General features: G+C 36.2%; 1 protein-coding gene and 1 pseudogene across 12 annotated transcripts in view; both read left to right on the top strand.

Annotated features, from left to right (window-relative positions):
* Positions 1-22,473, top strand: part of bru1 (bruno 1) — a 301,441-nt gene that overhangs the window by 73,020 nt on the left and 205,948 nt on the right. For 4 of the 12 annotated variants that reach the window (XM_066299113.1, XM_066299112.1, XM_066299116.1 and 1 more), the window contains exon 1: positions 13,441-13,567. The exons of 2 other annotated variants lie outside the window; for them this stretch is intronic. The gene's annotated coding sequence lies outside the window, so the exon portion shown is untranslated. Of the gene's footprint in view, positions 1-13,440; positions 13,935-22,473 lie in introns of those variants that run through there. 6 more of the 12 variants (XM_066299114.1, XM_066299111.1, XM_066299107.1 and 3 more) reach the window with 4 other exon arrangements.
* Positions 1-22,473, top strand: part of LOC136348356 (histone-lysine N-methyltransferase SETMAR-like) — a 185,331-nt pseudogene that overhangs the window by 59,325 nt on the left and 103,533 nt on the right.

Here is a 22,473-nt window from a genome sequence, read left to right as displayed (position 1 = left end):
CTTGTCCTGAAGGAGACGAATAAGAGCGTGGGATAAAGGGGATGAGGGAGGCTTTTTGGGACTCTCTTCCGCGAACCTCTGCCTGACACACTTGTAAATACATGTACATACTAATAAACGACACTTACGATTATTTCTGACCTGTGATTTCATTAACATCTTAAATTCTAGTAGAATCGAAAACCTATCGATCCTACAATATGATTTCAAAATTACTTAATAACTTTTTGAGTTTTCATAGCATCTACACCAAATCTAGCATACTTAGGTTTTGCAAAATGCCAAATAAGAATTTTGATCTAATTTTTATGTAGTTCCTAGACGGCCCTAGTTACCACCTACTGTTTTGGCATATTTGGTCATATTTCTTTGTGGGTGTTACTAAGGTCAAATTCTATTTAATGTAATAAAAGAGCACCTCTTTTCAGTCAAAAAAGGTATTCTCATTTAATTCCTACATCACCCTTCGTTTACAAGATTTTCACCCATAAACTAATTCAAGTCGTACCATTTCAAGTTTTCAAAAACGGTAGTGGCTGCGGTTTACTCGCATAGCAACACATTACTTAGCTATTGTTACTTTAACTTGTTAAAGGAATTCGACTATTTTCTTGTCAGTTGCTCTTTTTAAGTTAAAAATTGTAATTTAAAAGTAACAATACCGAGGCATAATAACTTATCCTTTAATGAGGTGCGCACTATGGTTTGTGTTTTCGATCAAATGAATTTTATAATACGACTTATTTTTCATTTGTTAATGGACTATTATTATTTTAGTGGAATAAATATTCAAGTTTTTTATTACTTATTTTTTAAAGTGAATTAAGGATTTGAAATGTTTCTATGTCAATTAGCTTAAGGATAAAAATCTCGTAAACCGAAGAGAGGTATCGAGATTAAACGAGAATTTTTTTTAACTAAAAACAGACACTCTTTTATTATATTGAATGGAATTTGACCTTAGTTGTACTCATAAAAAAATATGGCCAAATTTGCTGAAGTGGTGGGTTGTAACTAGTGCCCTCTAGGATTTACGTAAAAATTAGATCCAAATTTTTACTTGGCACCTTACAAAATAGCAATATAAAAATTTTGTTGTTGATACTATTGAAAACTCAAGTAGTTACTCAGGAATGTTAAAATGAAATTTCAACATTTAACACTTTGTAATTTTGAACTGCGCACATTGGTATGAGACGTGTTGGGGCCAATCGTCATATTTCGGTGCCACCCTTATCTCTGATTTTGCCATGTCCCATTACCAATGAATCACCTTGTGTAACTCAACGGCAGAATTTGCCATATTTCATAATTCATCAATCAGTAGGCCGTTTCTTATAAAATTAACTACCTTCCGACATTTCATGGAATTACTAATTATTATACCAGCAGGACTTAAAGAATATAATAGCGGGAAGCTCAATCTCTTTACACACTCCTCTAACGGAAATGATGTGGTCACAAGTGCTGACACTCAGACAATCCCTTCTGTTTACCTTGGCTGCGCTCTTTCGTCTCCAGCCAAGTGCAATCAGAGGCCACAGGGGTGTACGTTAATTGAAACTTGATTTGTTGAAATTGACACAATGCAGTTGCAAGTCAGGAGCCATGGTTCAATCGGGAATTGAAATTAGGCCATTGTCTACGAATGAGTCAATTGGTCTCGGTTTAATCCCCTTATGGGATTCAGCGAAGGATTTCCGGTTTCAAAAGTAGAATTGCGAGTTTCATTCGGTTGATTAGGATTTGCCAGAAAACAAATGCTGATACGGAATTAAATGTGATGGATCGTGAATGTATCATTCCAGATTTGCGTGTGGATCTGTGAATAATGAGTGAGTGAAAGGTGTATGCATGCATTTCGTGATTACAGCACTGTTAAATGCCTTCAGCGCAGAATGTAAACTAACAAAAATTTACACCCTACTTTACTAGATTAATAGATATGGGGATATCTGACCTAAGCATTGTCACACCTTTTTACCCACGGTGCAGATGTTTCATTACAGAAGAAAACTAAACGTCACAAATGTTACTACAAATGCGCTGCGTCTTCATCAAGGAATTTATTTCCAGTTAAAGTGTCAGAAGAAAAACAAACAAATTATTCTATTACCGATGAGCTGAGTTCAATCATTACTATACGTTCTCAATATTGTTGTTTTAAGCTAGATTACTAATAAATGAGAATGGACGATGGGTCGATTTGATTAATTTAAGATGAGGGTGTTAATGAAATTTCACACTAAGCGAAACCATTTGCAATAGTGAAACTAGCCATATACTGAGAAGATTAAGGTCTATTACTACTTTATGCCTCATTCCAGCTCTGCGTTTAATTAACTCGAGCACCCCGAAGACCGGCTTCGGTTCTATTAGATTTCGTCAGTTTTGATTCATCTCGAGTCAATCAAATACGAGTAGAAACCGGGAATGGCAGTGGAGAGTAGATTGCTCCCGCAGGAAAATATTTTACCAGCGCCATCTTCTATGTCCTTTTTGGTACATCTCGACCAAATCTTCGAGTATGTGTATGAAGATTTAGTGCACGAGGCTAGCCTAGAGTTGAGCACACAGAAGATGGATGCAATATAGTCATAGGAAAAATCTAAGAAGATCAAGGTCTTTTATGAATTTATATCTCGTTCCAGAAATGCGTTTAATTATCTCGGACACCCCGCAGACCTGTTTCGATCCTATAAGATCTTGTCATTTCCATTCTGTTTGATTACTACCTGCGTTTGGTTCACTCTTGATGAACTGAATTTGTCTCTCAAACTATTGTTGCAGTCATCAAGACACAGAACGAGTAAAAATGTTCTTTAAATGTTCACTAGAAAAAAAAATCCAATTCGGTCTTGTTTGGGCAGTGGGAATTCTCGTTTTGGAAGGGCAATCTATTTAAAGACTGGATGTCGCTAGATTGCGAAAAATTATGAAACTATTGGAGATTCCAAAAACTTCTACTTGGACTCACTTATGCTATGAAATGCCTGTATAGAACGAGAATCTGTTATGATTTATTCTCTTTAGGTCTTATTTAGAGGATTTTTAAAATTTTACTAACCCCAAAAGGGCCTATATAGTCCACCCGAAATTTACTTCGTGAACCGTGAATTTCTTTCCTTAATTTAGCGGTTGAGCTTCCCTTGAAATTCGATTACAGATAATATTTCAAAAACAAATATGAGCGCCAGCAAATTTTAATTAACTAATGCCAAGCTGAATCCAAAATTTGGAAAACAAATTTGCTAATTAACATCGACAAAATAACTAGATGTCAGGACAAAATAACTAGAGTAACATAGTGTCGCAATTAAGAATCATCCCGACTTTTATGTCAATTCATTTTTGAGAGTCGAGACACTTACACAGTGTCGCAAATAAAGTGCACATCTTATGACATGTCTTTTAACTTATGAATTTAGGTAGAGTTTGACTTTGCCATCGTGTTCTGTTTCAAAAAGAATGGAAGAAGTAATAAAATAAGGAAATCCTCCAAATTGCAGTCTTCTTACAAAAAAATTCATAAATTTGACACAAACAAAACACAAATTTGAAAACCCAAAACGGATAAAGAGTCTTAATTTCTCATTTTATGTGAATATACTAAGATTTACAAGCTTTTTTGATCGCACCGACAGCCTAGAGTGAAATTAGGACTGAAAATTTTACTTGTGCCAAGTTTCATAGCTGCAATTTTAACAGAGCGAAATTCGACATGTGGCAGAAACACGTAAAACCCTACATCTCTACGTTCCATGTTTAAAGAACCTACTGTGTAGATATAGGCCATGAAAAAACCAGTGAAACGAGCTAGCAGGAGGCCAATCTTGTGCTGGGTGTGTCATATAAACTTGCCAAATCTCGTAGAATTTACCCAAACTGCTTACTCATAATTTAAGAATTTCAACAGGAATTTGAAAACGTTTATACAAAAGTAAAGTTCACTTAAGAAATTCCATTTGGTGGCGCTCAACACGGGACAGCACTGCCCCGTCTTACGTCCACCTAAGTGTTCTCTCAATACCCGAAATTTCTACTTAAATTCAATTTGAGCTGCATCGAGGTTGCCGTCGGGTCATCGTGCGATTTCGTTCGGACGATCGAATACACGAACGTAAACGATTCGATATTCCAGGTATTGTCAAATCTAATCGAATTTTAAAAGTACGACTTTTACCTGTTTTCAGTCGGGCACAATCTCGTACGAACACTCTTTATATGTCTGTTTAATTAACCTTCAACTTCGCACAAACTTTTCAAAATTTTTGCCACGTTTTCACTTGAAATTTGATATTTTTCACGAGCGAACCGGGGGGATACTCGGAGACGCCATTAACACTGACAAACGAAGCGTTGTGGTTTTGTTTGCAAAGCCTCCTTCACAAAAAGCGTCGCTGCCGTATCACGACGAAAGAAATAATTTTTTGCAAAACTACGTATAAATTTTTTTCCCGGGAATCACACAGGAATTTATAATCGGACTTTCGATTTATTATTTATTTCAATTTCATAACGTGACGCAAAAAATACTCTGAATTCTTCAAATCAAATTTAAATGTTTTGCGTAATTATTGCATGTATACAAGGTGTCCAAAATAAACTGGGTGTTATGAGTATGAGCATGAGTTTCTGAAAGTCTTGAAGGCCTGGAAGCACCATACTCAAGAGGCAGTTGCCAATAACACATTGCCGAGTTTCATAGAATTTGCTCACATAATTTATAGCGGATGACTCAAAATTCAGTGCGACAAATTCAGGAGCACATTTTTGAAATCAAAATAAGCCTGTTTCCCTATAAGCGTGGGGCCGCAAGTTCTTAGTTTTCGATACACAAGTGTTAAAATATGTCCATTATCAAAATTCACATTTCCTAGTATTCGAATTGGTTGACAATTTGGTTTAGCTGAGTATTAGTACATTTCGTCCGGTTTTTCAAATTTCAAAGTTATTGTGATCTCATTAGTATTAAATTTCAATAAATTCGGGTAATTTTTGTTTATTGTTTTAGCAACAATCTCGTTTTTGCCTGCATTGTTCCTGAGCACTTGCATTTCAACAAATTTGGCAGGAAGTGCGCAGTAGTATCAAACCACGCAGTCATAGCCTACTATGAATTTTGACAATGACCATACCGTAACACCCTGTATATCGAAAACTAAGCATTTGCGGCCTTCCGTTTAGAAGAAAGGAAATCTTATTTTGACTTGAAAAATGCGCTCCTAAATTCCTTATGCTGAACTTTAAATCGCCCTATATAACCATAATTTATAAATTTCATGTCTTCATCGAGGTTAATGTCCTCCTGACTTCCGCGAGGAGACTGAAAAATACTACCGAATTTTCTGGAAGAAATGTGCTGTTGTCAATGCCACTTATACATTAAGCTTCTCTGGTCGAACCTGGAACTTCTACTTCGACCATTGGACAAACGTAGAGGCATGCACTTTTGGAAAAATATTTCTCGCCTTAAAGAGTAATAGTGGTTTGACTTTCACTATTATTTATTTCCCGATAAGGAAAATTTCAAAAAAGAAATATTAACAAAGCGTAAGATTCTAGAGCATTCGCAGAAATCTGAAACACCTAAAAGATAAAGAGCATAATGGTGACATACTTATTCCCCTGGCATAACAGATATTCCTAGATGCACAGTGGTGCGCATACAGACAATTGATGACAACACTTTGAAAAATTTTAAGTTAAAATACCATCAATTTGCTATCACCAACAACAAGAACAAGAAGGATTTACAACTAACTCCGAAGAGAGAGTATTCTTTCCCGAACCCATCTTTGAAAGGAAACTTTTCCAAAAGGCTTAAGCTGCAAAATGAGAAGATAACGAGTTTCTACGTAACGAGTTTAAGAATCTAATCCACTGCGCCGTGTCCGGTTCGTGCTCCAAAAGGTTTTTCTCTAATTATAATGTCGAGCCGTTTATCTTAATTAGGGACAGTGCAGTCGTTTTTCCTCCGACTTCAATCTCTCAGATAATCTTCCAACTTTAATTAATTTATGGGGGGATCTCTGCACTGCATATTATGGAGGATTTATCGGAGAATTGTTTGGGAAGATTTATTGGTTCGAAAACTGAAGTGACATTATAAAGTTGCCGCCGAGCGCAATTAGGCTAATGCTCGATTTGGAAATTGTTTTCTCAGTCAGATATCTTTATATTCTACATTGCGTCGTTATAAATTATCTATTTGGAGAAACTGTCACAGCTACCTTTGCGTGTGTGAATGCGCCCCTTTATGAAAATGCCCGACGAGGCTTAATTCCTCATGAATAATTTCACAGTTTTCTCTAAATGCTTAGCGAGTATAATTAAAACGTAAATAGTGGGTTGCAAAGCCTATTCAGGACATGAATGGTGTACATTTCCATTACCGTTTTTTTATGCTTATTGGTGTGACAAGAGACCCGTAATAAAACACCCTCCTGGATACCGCAACACGATAAACCATATGGATGCACGCATGTAGATTACGACCACAAAGCCTTCATCTCCCTGGATTATCCATAAACAATTACCCGAAAACATTAATTTGACGTTAATCTTGATGGTCTAATAACAGCGTAAACGCTTTCGCTGTTATGGGGCCAGTGCTGTCCATTCGCCTTATCGATGCAGCAATTTAATGGTGCTATTAGCTCCGAAAAAACCATAAACACACACATATCGAATGGCGGAATCAATATTTGGACCCTCGTCAAATTCCTATTACGATATGGCCGCCGCTATTTATGCCATGGGTTTAAATTGGGATATACCAGAGCTGATTAAATTTCCAGCAAATGGAATGGGCATGCGGCTTAAATATTTTTTATCCCTTAGTGTCGATCGGCCAAATTAATTTTGAATGAGAAAGACAGAGAAAGTGAACGACAAGAATTTGAGACTTCATAATGATATTAATTGATTTAACGATGGTCAAGTGCTAAAGAAAACGAACAAAATTAATTTTCAGAACTGCCGATTTAAGTCTATTGACGTAAGTTAGTTTATAATTAAAAGATTAAAAAACTTTGAACTTCAAGAAAGAAACAAATAAATAAAGTAATTAAGTCCATTTCCTGCGTGGCGTCAAGATATTTTTATCAAGTTAGATTGCGCGATATTCCCCAATCCAGCAATGGACCAGTGGTGCGTGTACATATGAATACAGGATGTCCCAATTGAAATGTGCACTCTAGGAGATCTCTGATTTCGTCCAAATGTATGAAATAATTTTAGGAACAAAATTTATCAGGAAATGATTGGTCTAATAAGCAGTGGATAATTTGTTTTCTGAGAAATGTAGTCTGTCATACTTTGTAATTGTCACGTGTTGTGACCGAAGGTTACTATTTTCATCAAAGAACGTAAATTCGTCTTAATTAAGAATTCCATATTGCATTGTGAATTTGATAATTTAACGCTGATTTTTGTCACTAAAACCCATCAGTTTTACTCTGTACTGTTTGTAGTGTTCATTTAAGTCATATCATCACAGCGCTGTGAACAAACTGGCCTGCTAATCAGAAGATCAGGGATCAAGGAGGAAAAAAGTTACCACCTAAAGGGATGATGGAATTTTGGTGTGCGGAAGTTTGCGGTGTAGAACAACATTTACGATTTTGCTGCGAAACGAACTTCACGAGGTTAAAGATGTTAATGTTAGCAAATAGGTCGTTACAAGAAGGCTTCGGCCTGCAGGACAGACTTGTAGAAGGATTGCTACAGAGCGACTATAGCATCACCGACATTAAATTGCAAAATTGGCTTCTGCCCGAATTCACTTAGAATGGAATGATGATCATTGGAGTGAAATACTGTTTCCAGATGAGACGCGTTTTTATTCTAATGAGTCAGACGGACGTCGACGAGCATGAAGAAGACATGGAGAAATATATGCCTCAGCTTGTGTAGACGAGTGATTACCATTTCGAGGGGGGTTCGTTATAGTTTCAGCAGGTATCACCTCACGAGCACACACAGAGTTGATCTTCGTACAGTATGATTCCCCGACACCTCACAAGTGCAACACGGAAGTTCTGGAAGAACATGTTGTGCCGTTCATGATGAATTTGGGTGAACCTAGCATTTTCAAGCGAGATAATGCTAGACCCCACGCAGCCACAATTACCAGTGAATATATGGATGAGGTGGAAATTAGACGATTTGATTGGCCAGCGCTTCGTGCAGACATGAATCCCACTGAATATGTTTGAGATGAATGGGGACGAAGTATTTAAAAGCACACGCGAACGCTAAGAACTGCTCAGGAGCTGAAAGAATTGCTATTGTAGGAGAGAAGTGACATTGCCCAGAATGTAATTCTTAATTTAATTAATAGTATGTAGTAGTGTATATAGTGTATTAGTAATAGTATGTCTTGTCGATTTCAAGCAGTTATTGGCACAAGAGAAGGGAATACACGTTATTCATTTTCGATTTTTTTTATGAAGGTGAAATTTTACTAATTCATTTTGTTCTGAATAATACTAAGTACAACTTCGTTTATAATACGATTTTCCAGTTTTTCCTGAATAAAATCATAAAAACCAAAATAAAGCTTTCGATTCAATGTGGAATAATAAGTTTAGATTACAAAATACAGTGACGTCATTGGCAATCAGCGAATGTAAACCTAAAAGAAATAATTTCAAAAAGTTACACAATTTTTTAAATGAACCAAAGGTCTTGCTTGCTAGTATATATCAAATTTAATTGGGGGGGAGGGGGGGGGGGGTTACCAAATTTTATGTTGGTTTCGAATTCATTTCTATATCGCTTTAACGCCCAGAGCCATTGCTTCAAAAACCTTAAATGGCACCGGAGGAGCCAAGTGATACATCATTTTAAAGCTGCTTCCATTCTCTATGCAACCATGTTTTTTTTCTAGTTTGAGCGATTGCTTTTTCAGAACACTGCCTAAATGACTGTGAAAGAAAACTAAAGTGGTTATAAAAAACAATTTAATTTAAGGAATGTATTACTCAAAATGTTCACCATTATCTTCCATACAATAGTACAAGTAATTTTGAAAAACTTCTCTAACGTTTTGCAACATTTCTGGCATGATAAAAAGCCGCTCTGTGACAATTCATTTTGGAAGAAGCATTTGTAGAAATACAGATGGTGTAGCATAAACTTTAAATTAAGATTTTAAATTGCCCCAGAAACAAAGATCTGAAGGAGAGGGGGTTAAAAATTTGAAACATTACTGCAGATAAGGTAATATTGCTTAGCCCGTCCTTACCAACAAAAATTGTTTATAGTTTGAACGGGAGCTTATCGGATTAACAATGTTGACAATTTCAATGAGCCTATAACAATTTCGTGATTCTAAAAAGCCAATCGCTCAAACTTAAGAAAAAACATTATTGCGTAGAAAATGGAGGCAGCTTTAAAATGATGTGCCACTCGACCTCTCTTACCATTTTAAGTTTTTGGAAGAGGCGGCTCTAGGTTCTAGAGGAATGCAGAAATATCTTCGAAACTAAAATAGAATTTATTCCCCCCTCAATTTACAACTGACATATTTTAGCATTTTTCCCACATTTGGAGGAAATTGGAGATTTCATGGGGTGCAATTTCATTTGAGACACTTTGTATAGTTTCCTTAAAGTTAGGAAAAAGTGGGCTAAGTAAGTGAAAAACTTTTTTTACAAGGTATGTATGTACATCGTCCATGGTGAAGCCGAGATCTAGGAACTGCTTGATCTGAATCATAGTGACAGGCTCCCTTAATTGAAGGAGCCAGGAGACCCGCGTGGTGGAATTTAAAAGCGCATTGTCCGGACTACCTTTACCATGTTTAACACTAGCCCGAGGGCGGTCGTCTAAAGGGTGTGAATCGGGATGGAAATTTACAAGAGAAAATTAACCTAATTTTAAGCACGTTCTCGTGTGTCATGGGTCAGGAGGTTTCCGAAAAATCTGCTTACATCGTAGTCCTATAGTGCTTTGAAACAGGAAAAAACCCTTTGCGAGGTTTTTTGAAGCTCTTATTTATACTGAACGAATTATTTCAATTAAAATTTTTCAGATTTGACTAGAAAAAATGTGGTAATTTCATTTCATTTCACCCAGTACCTTTCGAAAGCGACCAAATTTGAAAATATTCCCAAATATGCTCCACGCGTGGATCAGATGGATTGGACGTATTTATAAATTGCGGCTAATTCTTGAATTTTAGTTGCCTGATTTGGCCTTAATTTCCAAATTCTTTATAAGAGCTAGAAATTACTACGAAGGCTCGTATGAAATCTCTGAATTTTCTGTATACGTGACAAATTTCCGTATTTTTCTTTGAAAAATCTATTGGGAAGAATAAATCACATAAAAAATTCAACATTTTTCCCGAAATTATAATCTAAAGTTAATGGAGGTGCGTATACTCAAATAAAAACCACTGACTTCTCTTGTACGAGCATCTACGTTATTTCTGATGAAACGTCAATTTGTAAATATTAAACATTGATCACTAATCTTAGCAAAATGGGCCCAAAAGTTAGATAAAACTGAATCACGAATGAAAATTGGGAATGTTGCGAAGGTTTTCCAGACATTGATAGCAAGTCCCGTGCTCTTTTTCGCAATGTTTCAAACCCATGAAAACTCCGTAGTAGGGCGTATTCGTCTATACAACCTGTCCAGTTTTCGTTGGACAGCGGCTGTATCTCGGTAGGTAGAGCAAGTAGCAACTTCGGACAAAAAATGTATTACTAATGTGACTATGAGAAATCTCTGGAAAATATTTTCAGTTTCGTGAAATCGCCGTAAGGGAGCGTAGTAGGGACGGTAGTTCCTTAAAATCGACAAATCTATATTAAGTCACTAGTTAAGTAGCACATTTTAATTTACTATCAATAAGATAACATCATTTTGAAACTTTTTTGTTCGACACATAATTTCATAACTTACATAATAAAAGTGGGGGAAGCCGATGAATCATTTTAAGTTCAAACTGTCATATCTCTGTTTCTAATTATCTGATTTCAGTGATTCTGTACTTCATTGTGAGGGAATTATAAGCCAATTTAATATCCACATTGAACAAAAATCCATAGTCCAAAACAAAATCGCTAGAGGGCATTCTTTCAGGTAATAGCGGTTTTCTTCATTTTTCTTTAATACATAAAATGGAACTATACTATTTTCATAAGCCCATCTTGTAAAGCTTTAAAAAACCTTCACTTTTCCCGAAAGGCGCATTTTTCCGCAAGTTGCTACTTGCTCTATCTACCGAGATACAGCCGCTGTCCAAAGAAAACCGGACAGGCTGCATGTATGGCTACTTATAAACAGTTAAAGTAATACACACAGTGAAATGTACAGGGCGTCTGGAAAGGTCATCTCATAAATTCTAAGAGTAATTGAGAAGGCCTATAAAAATGCTAGTGCTTTATATAAAAATTTCCTGTCTTTGTTACCAAGTTATTCGCTCACAAAATAACAAGTAAAATGAGTTGTTAAATATTATTCTCACGACTGTTGGTTCCATGAGAAAATATCACCACGTGATATTTCGGGTACAAAAGAGATGGTTGGTAAGCTTCAGAAAATGTGTTACAGTTCAAGCTGTTTGTGTTGAACATTCCTGATAACTTTAATTGAAATATATATAATTTTTTATAATAAGCTGCCATTTTATTTTATATAAAATTGTTGGCACGCATGGTACATGTTGATAACAAAGAGCGAGTTTCTCAAAAACACTACCAGATATCCCTTACAGCAAGGTATACCTTTTTTGTAGCAAAATTATGGAAAAATTCAACTATAAAAAACACATCGTCAACTCATTAAAAAATGAATGAATTTAAATGAGAAATTTTGACTTCCTCTGTATAAAGAAGACATATGAAACATCTGTTTATATATGAAAATAAGCATGACTATAAGTTATCCAAACCTCTTAACCGTCGTTGGTATCATTTTTTACACTTGTGATTCATTATACATATATTACATTTTTTGAACCCTTTTGAGAGCGAATAACTTGACAAAGAAGGCTGCTAGATTTTTTTTAATATGAAGCACTAGCACTATTTTAGCCATCTCTATAACCCTTAGATTTTATGCCATGACCTTTCTGCACACCCTGTGTATATGTTTCGCAATGTACAGTGTCAAAATTTATCGCTATCTTTGCCCTTTATTTATTTATATTGTGTTAACTATTCTTCTTTTTTCGACTTTCTCATTATTGTTAAATTTTTTTTTTTAATTTTACTATTTTTCGGTTAGTTCAGGTTATTACAAGATACTTTTAGTGTACAGAAACCTGCTGATGTCATTTGAGGTTACAGTTTAAACTTCTTAAGAGTCTTGACTTTTTTAAAAGTCTGAAAGATGTTGTATTTAACAGTTTGATCCACAAGTCGAAGTTTGAAAATGCAAAAAACTTTTACATAGGAAGGTCAGAGTAAAGAAGATCAAGTGCTTATTGGCTCTATGCCCCGTGGTGTCTAACACCCACCCTCTATCAAGAAGAAGGATGAATCTCTTCAGCTTTTCGACAACACTGACCGACCAACAGTACTACATCTCTGTAGGCATCAAAATAAAGATTTTAATGTGGGTGGGTGAGCCAAAAATTGATACTAGATCAACAACATCCGTTGTGGAACTTAGCTTGATTGCATGTATCTCTATAGAGGAGATACTGCAAATACCCTTTTTGTCCCTAATAGTCCACCCATTTCCTAAGCTTGAACCAAACGAAAGAACTGATACAATGATCTATTTTGTGAAAAAGTTTCTACTAATTTGGCAAAAGAGTATCCCACCTCATTGAGTGCATTTCTCCCAAGTGTCTGGAAAGCTCTGGTCATCAGCTATCCTGAACTCAAGAGCTTGCTGCATCTCAAAGTGCATCACAAATTAACAGCAACATCATATATGTATGTGTTGCCACAGAGATCCTTTGGGATACCTTGCGATGGTTCCATGGAAACGTAGGAATTGCCCAACCGCGGCTCGATTTCAGTATTTCCATAGAAACAGGTGGCGAAGCAATCAGAACTCTGATATATTGGCACTTAGGGATTGTCTCTTTAGTTATCCATTAATATTATCAGAAAGGAAACTAATATTTGATATCGTATGATGGTCAGCGATGATACCACACATTATTACACCCGTAAACAAATTGAAGAACGTCCACGATAAATGAGAAATTAATTTCAGTCATAACTCACTTGAGGATTTAAAAGAATAATTTCTGAAAGGTCCTTCATGATGTATCACTTTTCTCCCAGACCAACTGATACCATCGTTAAACCGTAGCCACCCAGCCACCCTCAGCGATTGTCCCAATCACCCATCAATCTTGCGATTGTCTCGGGGGGAGACGGAAGACATCGGCACGTTGTCCAACTGTAGAGGGCGCCCGGGCAGCCGCCAAATTGAATTGGCGGCGTCGGTTGGCGTCCCCCCAGTGCAGTGCAAGGCGTCCGGACGGCCGGTCGGTTCGGTATGTGCGTCGCGATGCCGGGGCCGACGCCGGACCGAACGCGGACGATCATGCGACGACAACAACGACGGCCCAGACGGCTTTATTCATTACTATGTCCATATCGATGACAAACAGCATCATTGCATTTGTTGTTGCGTCTTAATGGCGTCGATGTGCGGTTGTTCTGTTTGCTGGGGGGTTAATTGACGAAGGCTTGAATTTAGGGTTCCATCGGCTCCGACTCAGGTGGCTAAGGGGTTGGTTGGATTTTTCTTGCGGTCGCCAAAAGGCCAATTGAAAATAGTTCTACATTCTACATGAAAGTTCGTTATTTTCATGAGAATATTGCCGATGGTGATAACAAAAAGTTTGATGTGATTCTCAAAAACTCCCTTGGAAACTTCCAAGCTAGTGAATTGGAAGGATCAGCGCGAATTTATAGAACTACACGAAAATGAAGGTTTTGTGAAGTGGGATGTTAGTAAGTGTGCGCAATATTCGTTAGATGAGGTTTATGAAAAATTGCTTCGAACAAGTTACTCAATCTTGGTTTAAAGGTGACTCTCTGAATCTGCTCCTCATCTAATACAACACGACTACTGGAGTGTTGGTCATCCCACGATGGATCTCGTTGTGTGTTTAATATTTCCCCAGTATTTTTTGCATATTGACCTTATTTTTTAAATATCTGTGGCTTTAATTTCATATTTTATTTTCATTTTCATAATTCTGCGATATGAATGCCGGATGCGGACAGTCATTAAATGTTTATATTTTTGACGTCGCCAAAAGCTTCAATTGCAAATTAATATTTTTGTTCGTTCAGGTTAGATCTGATAAATAATCGGCATTATCAATTATAATAGGAAATTTAAACAGTTAAAGAGTAAATGCTGGAAGAACGGTCGCTCTTCCAGGGAGAAATCTAAAATCTCAACTATTGCAAATCCAGAAAATTCTCGTTTTTTTTTAGCTCTTCAGGACATTTTATTTAATACATTTCGATCTATTTCATCACTGTTAACATCAGCTTTATTCAAGTCGTTAGAAGACTTAAGTGCCTTTGAAAGACGTTGAAAATCTTATTGAATGATTCTGTATTATTGTCAATCGGATGACTCGAATCCAATCCCCAAATCATTCAAAGTTCTTCATTCATTGCATTCCCGTCCTCGAAAATTCCCTTAACCATCGTTTGGGTCTGCTGCTGAAGATGCTAATGAGATTGGGAGGACTTCTATTGAAGTGTTGTTTAAGATTACAATAAAAGACAACAGGAAACAATAATCGTGGATATTCTTGAAGTGCAGAGAGGTAAATGACTTAAGACCAGAGGTGCAACACGAAGGTTCTTAGAGAGTCAGAGAGACAACCTGAGCTAAACTCGCGTCCTCATGAAACCCTCGTTGTAGATCCGCAAAGCGCATCATTTACCATATTTTTTTCATGGGTTGATCCATGAGAAAATGTTTCAAATTAATGATTTTTCTCTATTAATTTTCTTTGTCCGCTTGTCGAGACTTAAGGGAAAATGTCAAGAAAGGTTTTTTAGAAGTAGATCCTGCGCTCATATCGGATCTTACGGAATTCTCATCCTAGACTCGCATGTTGCTCTTCTGCAATTAAATAAGCGAAAATTCGTTTTAGTCTCATTAATTATATGCTTTGTGAATAATTAGGACGTTCAAAATGATCATGAATGTCAAATTACTAAAATATTTAACACACAATTAGTGACCATCGTGAGATGCCATTGGATGAGAAACTGATTGAGTTTATATATTAATTTCTCGTAGTCAGTGCCAGGTGATGACGAACATTTTACAAGTAAACGTGGCAAAAGTTCATAGCAATGGCTTGGTGAGAATTTTCCAAACTGCACCGTTTTTCCGCAATTTCCGTTTTATTCCGATTTTTTGTAGTTATGCCACAATTAAAATCCGCAGCAAGAGATCTGTCGGAATCTCTATTTCAATACTCAAAAAACAAAAATAAAACAAAATAGAATTGATGAAATTATTCAACTTAAATGTTTGTGTTAGTCTATAATGCGAATCAATAGCAAACTGACCAGAGGTAAATTCTGATGCGTGGTTTCGAAACCACACACCTCAATCTAATTTTCGATCAATACCGTGAAAATTCTAAAGCTGATGAAGGGGGTTAAGTTCACAATTGCGTACGATATATTGGGTGTTCTATACTTACGCCCGCATTAAACAAGTTTTTGTTATTATTTGAGATAAAACATCGATTTTATTTGTAGTAAAAGTCTTGTACAACTTAACACGGAGAATTTAAATGAGGCTCTTAAAGTTGAGAAAACAAAAAATCTACTCTGTTCCGCGACTTGAAATCTGAATTTGCAACGTTTCCTCTTTAGCGGTTTTCTTCAGGTGACTTGGCAATACAGCCTTGTTTATATCTTGTTATCAAAAAAATCTGTCAAATTCCTCGGACATACAGTATTTTTTCAATGCTTGAACTAACAATAATCCAATTTCCACCAGTATGGTCGCTAACTGTTTCACTGATAAACGGAAGTTTTCCGGAAATACAGAGTTCATGAAGGTCGTTTTCAACACCAGTTATATGTAAACGTTTGGTTTGGAATTGTGGATAATCGGCTAACTGGATACGTATTGCCATCACAACGACTTCCCAGCGAGATGTATCGGAATTTCTTGGAACAAACCCTACCTTTTTAGAGCATGCGCCATCGACAATAAGAAACTGATCAGTGTAATTAAAGTTTAACAGCAATTTATTAAAATTGCTGAGTTGGTCGATGCGATCCTCATTTGTGGCCTATCAGATCTTCGGATTTGAATCAACTAGATATTTACCTGCGGAGACGTCTAAAGTTATTAGTTTATGCTACTCCGCTGGAAAGTCAAGAAGTCTCGAGAATTGAATAACTCATGGGTGTGATTCAATAAGAAACAAGTCTGATATTTCCGAAGGAATTCGACAATCCGTTTAGCGAGGATTAGATTCAAGTTGATGGTAGGCACTGCGAACAATTTTTTTGCAGATTTTAATAAACATTAATTCAATTATTTGAACTTTTCCCTTTTGCATTTTAAGTTGGTCCAGCGACGTGCAAGAGTTTGGAATTTAATTTTAATCTCGAAAATTAAGCTAGACGCGTAAGAAATTAGAGGACAAATATTGAATTTTTATCTACCGAATTACGAGGATAGTCCTAGAAGTGCCCGACTTAACACTTGCAAGAAAACAATTTTGGAGAAAATTACGTCATTTTTCAATGTTTCCAAAAAATGTTTTGTAGCTTTTACACCCTCTTTATACTAAGCAACTTCGAATGCTTCACAATAGACATCAACATCAGGCTGCACCTCTTCATTATTGGCCAATTTCCTTCCGCAGAGGCATTTTTCAAGTTTTAGAATAAAAAACGATTCAAGGAGGCTATATCTGAGCAATAGTATAGGTAAGGAAAAAACTCGAAACCTAATTGATTGATTTTGACCATCACGGTGACGAAATTGTAGACTGGTGCACTGTCTTTACGAAACGAGGCTTTCTTTTCCACCAAATGCAGTGGCGTTTCCTAATTTTTTCGCCCAAATGCTGCAATAAATTTGCATAATATTCTTCGTTTATTATTTTTACTTTACGGAGGTAGACCAAAAAAATGTTATCACGTACATCCCAGAGAACCGATGCCACCGCCTTTCCTGTAGATGGAATGCTGATTCTTCTCTTCGAGTCCATTGTTTCGACTACTCTTCCATCTCAACTGTAAAATGATGAACCTATGTTTCATCGCCGGTTATGAATCGACGCAAAATCTTGTTTGCAAAATTGCTATGTAGATTTGCTAAATACTCCCTTGAAACATCGTCACGGCGCCATTTTTGATCAGTTTTGAGTAATCGCGGCACCTGTCTTGTGGACAGTTTTCTCATACTCAATTTTTCAGTCCAAATGTGATAAACAATACTTTTTCAAATGTTTGTCATGTCTACTAACTCGCGCAATTTTAGCCGACGATCTTCCAGTACAGTTTTGTGAATTATCATCACAATGTCTGGAGTGGTTAGATCAGGAATGTCATTGGGCCGACCATTGCGGAGCTCTTCTTGGCGGCAGGTACGACCGCGTTTAAACTCTGCCACTTAATATTTTACAATGGTTAATGAAAGATCAGATTCCCCCAGAGTAGAATCTAACTCCGTTTTGACATTGAACAGACCTTTCAATTGAAAGTATTCTATCACGAATTGATAAGCAGTTTTTCTCATGTACCCAAATCTCTAGAAGCGTTCACTAAAAACGGCTCCAAAACAAACCCAAATCAACGGAGCACCGTCGGAACTTCAGATATAAGTTTTTTAAACTTAGGTCTTTGTGATACAGGCCATTTTTTAACAAAAATATTGTTATCTATATATCCGGCATGGCAATTCTGGGACTATCCTCGTATATCCACCAATTATCCGAGTTCTCAACACTTCTTGACTTTCTATTAGGGTAACATAAACCCATGACTTTCGACTTCCCCACGGGGCAAAATCCAATGAGTTTAAATCTGGCCCTCCAGCAGGCCCTAAATGAGGTTTTGAATATCACTTATATGTTAATAAAAATATATAATAGTTTCCGTTTTATTTCGTTTGTTTAATTTATCGTTCAAAATTTAAACGGGGTGTGGCTCAAACTCAATGCAAACAGCGTCCAATAAAAGCTTGTATAATCGAACTAAACAGGATTATGCACATCTCTACTATTTGCTAAACTGAGATAGACACATTATCGTTCTATGTCTTTCTCGAATTGAAGATAATGTATTGCAAATTATTTGTTGTTTCTAATATTTGGAACTTTGTCAAGTTCTGCTGTGGTGAATCTATTCGGTGAATGTTTTTTTATGTCGGATTTATGAGTTTCCAAGGTAACTTTCGGGACGCAATTTCCAAGGAAACGTTCGGCTTATTTACTTTTTTTTTTTTTAATTGAATTTGCGTAATTTCTCAATTACTTGGTGATAGCTATGAGCAGCTGATAAAATTACCAGCCAAGTCGAGATTTAGTTTCTGAACTTCCACGATTTGCTTTGAATCATTATAGGCATTTTTTCTCTCTTTTTTGACAACAAATGCACACTGCATTTCACCGGTGGTTTTTCCCAATTTCCCTGCCAAAAATCTGAGCATCCAACTGATCCAATTTCTCAAAAGCGATAATAATTAGCAGATACGTAATAGACAAAACAGCAATTAGTAACTCGCATTGAACTGCGACCAAGATGATATTTCTGTAACAGCTGCATTTCGCTTTCACTAAGTGCTGCTTCTCTCAGTTGCTTACTAACCAACCATTACTTTCAAAATAGCTACAGCCGAGCATTCGAACCTAAAATTCAAGCTTTCACTTATTGCGCAATTGTATTCGAGCACGTGTGGATGTGTTTGCTCTAGGATTAATATTCTCTAATAAGAGTTTCGGGGGTTAATACACATGCCCTAATAAGTTGGTGCAACCCAAATGGTGCAGCGATTTCAGAATCCGCACGCACTACAACATGTAAAGTAATCTCGTCATATCTACTAATTTGCTAGCATATTCTCGAGCAATAGTATCATTAATTTCGTTTGGGTTCACTGCGAATTGAATTATCCCCAAAATTAGCATAAGCTTCAAAGCAAGTTATATGGGGGTGAGAAGTGGGTGAATTCTCTAGGGGTTCTCGATTCCGTTAAATCGTAATAATAACTCTAAGGCCTCAAACCCACTCGGATGGCAATAGATTTAACGCCTGATTTTATCCGTGCTAACATCCTGCAGCGCCCCATTGTTCCAATGCTTCCATGCAGTTGTGATAATCGGGTAACATAATATGACCGAAATATTGGTGCAACAAAGCAACTCTCAATATCCTCCAAACATGGCTAGTTCAGTAATAGTTATAAGCTAAAGTTTAGGGTGGATACAGTAATCCCTGAAGCACTCTGTTGTTGGGCTTAAAAGCAGCAATACATCGAGATTTCGCCAAATAAGCACTCCATAGGTATTTGGCCTTAAATTCTCCCCAATTTTCTGAACAATTCCGTTTTAGAGGAGGAAGCACCGTATCGGGGCAGTCAGAGGAGGATATAAAATATAGACTCCGGCCATAATCGGCTTTCTGATTTCAAAGCTGATTTTCTGATATGGCCACGGTTAGTTGGTTTTCAACGGACAGAAAGCCTTCCAGGAAATTTGATAGTGCTCTCGACTTACAGACTTTTTCTCAAGGAAGCTTTTACCGTTGTAATGTCTGGAGTTTAAGGTTGATTCGTGCGTATACGCACAAATTTGTTTTTGCAAAACATTTTCGGATTAATTATGAAATTTGTATCCAGTGTAACGAGGAAAAGGGGCATGTTGGCTTATTTTTATCTTTTGACGTTCTTTCATTAGTTTTAATTAATATTTTTTCTCCCGCTATCCCCAAATTCGGTACATTTTCGAATAAATTTTTCCCGAAATAAAATACACAAAAGTCTCAACAGGTAACTTTAATTCGAGTTTTGAAAGAATTATGAACAAATTGGAATTATTTTTCTTATTAAATTAAATAATACCATTACCGACGATACAGGGTGGCCCAAAAATGCATGTCAAAAATGGTATAATAAGATTATTCGGGTGAATACGTTAAGATTTTGTTCAAAAATTATTTGAAGAAAAGTCTCTTGTTGAGACGTAATTCACAGTCAAAACTCTTGGAAGAAAAATGCTACTTGTTATATCTGGAGAATGCTTCTACGCATTTCAATGAAACCCATGTTGCATTTATTCATTACTACAGGGATTATCTTCATTTACTGTCCATGTTTATTCACAATAAGCAGGTGATAAGTTTTTAGCCATCTCCGTACAAAAATGAGCAGAACTTTTCATTGCGTAGCTGCATCATATTGAATGTTTTTTTGATGATACATTAGTCATTGTTTGAACTTTTCTAATTTTTTGGAATTTCTCGTATAGTTAATATTTCACAAGGAAAAAAAATTATTTTCTCATGCAGAACCCCAATTTGCCTTCACTTCGATGATTATTATCAATAATTGTCGATGTGAACACTTATGGAAAACATCATAAACATTTATCCAAATGTTTTGAAGGTCCTTTTAAGTTGATTTTTTTTAAGATCAATCAGGACATTCTCTAATAAAGAAATGGCTAATATGATTAAAGTTATGAGTTTTTATGAAAATAATCTGGCATTTTGTGTTACGGCATATGCGGTGCGCATTCCCTACCGCCAGAAACCTGATCGCCAACTACTTCGAGAAGTGGTTAGGTCCTTACGTGAGATTGATATACCCATATGAAAAAACTCATAATTTTAACAACACCGATCATTTCTTCATTGGAGAACGCCATTATCGATCTTAAAAGAAACAACTCAGAAGAAAACTTCAAAATGGATGTATGAATACTTATCTATGATGCCAAATTGGTATTGTGTTAGAAAAAAGAAAATAATTTTTTCATCATGAAATGTTACCCCTACGAAAAATTTTCGAGATAGAAAATGTATTCTGTCATCAAAAAAAGATCAAAACCATGCAGCTAACCAGTGAAAAATTTGGTCATTTGTTTACGAAGATGGCTAAGTACTTACCATTTGCACATTGTAAATAGATTTGAATGTTATGAGAAATTGAATCATTGTTTCCACCACCAATCATTATAATTTGCTTCATCCAGGCTTGTAAAGTTAGGAAAATGTTTTCCAATTTATCTTTTTCTAATCGATCGAACGCCAGTTGCTGACAATCAATCAACTCTTCAATGCTTTTCGGAAACGATTCATATTGAGGTGATTGAATTTAGTTAAAAAAAGCCGCGATCTAAAAAATTCAAAATTAGGCTATTGGATGGTTGAGATCTGATTCTCGTGTTCCAAATATTCCTAGTTCCTTCAGATAGGACTTTTTGATCGTAACCTTATGAATGGGTCTTGGTATTGCCGTGCTGTATACAGCCTTTGTCAAAAGTATTGCAACACGTTTATAACTTTCGTGAATTTAATATTTTTTAAAAATGCCTAAATGTGTAAAATTTTATTCAAAAAAGGCATTTAATGCGTTATTTTCGATGTTCAAAATTGTCATCCCTATTCAGCTACACTTACAAACTTTTTGGTTTCAAATGGAAAGGTACACATTGCAGTATACCGAATTAAAGATATTTCAATAAGCGATACAATGGCATATTCAGAACGAAAATTGAATTTATATTTTCCTTAAAAAATTAAATTATTGGTTGCAAAATAAAATAACTCACTATTACTTAACAAAAATTGAAATTCCTACAATAAATAGTTAAATTGAAATCCAGTAACAATTTAGTAATAACTCAGTCATTCCTCGAACTCTTTCATCCAATTATCCAGTGTTACTTCTTTTATTAATTCTAAATCTATTTTAATTGTAAGACATAAATCATCTAAATTTTATAGTCTATTTTTGTAAACGGAATCTTTTAAGTCACCTTCCAAAAATCGAGGGGCGTGAAATCTGGAGATCGTGGCGGCCATTCTATTGCCCCTCTTATATCAATGCCTCTCCAAGGGAAAATCTCATCAAGATACTCTCTCACAGCCATGGCTAGCGCGGTGATGAACTATCTTGTTTAAATCAAATAATATTGGCTACTTGTTCCCCATTTTCCCTTGGAAAAATTGCGGCTATTGATGGCACTATCTAGATTTTCAATAAGTGCAAGTATGATGCTTTGTTTAAGTCCCCTCTATGAAAAATGGACTGATGAACTGGTGGCCGATTATATCCACCCACACACTGAGTTTTTCGAATGTTGTGTATGCAGAATCCGGATCGAATGAGGTTTATATGTAGACCACCAGCGACCATTATGCCGACGAATAGTCCCATCTAAGTAAAATATTGCTTCATCCAAAAATAACTTCTAGAAAAAACCTCTTATCCTAAATGCCCTTTTCTTCCATCAATTCACAAAATTATATTCTGTGATCAAAATCCTCA

Source organism: Euwallacea fornicatus, chromosome 32 (genome assembly GCF_040115645.1).
Source record: "Euwallacea fornicatus isolate EFF26 chromosome 32, ASM4011564v1, whole genome shotgun sequence".
Lineage (NCBI taxonomy): Eukaryota > Metazoa > Arthropoda > Insecta > Coleoptera > Curculionidae > Euwallacea > Euwallacea fornicatus.
Note: the sequence above shows the minus strand (reverse complement) of the source record. Positions and strands in the feature narration are given on the sequence as shown.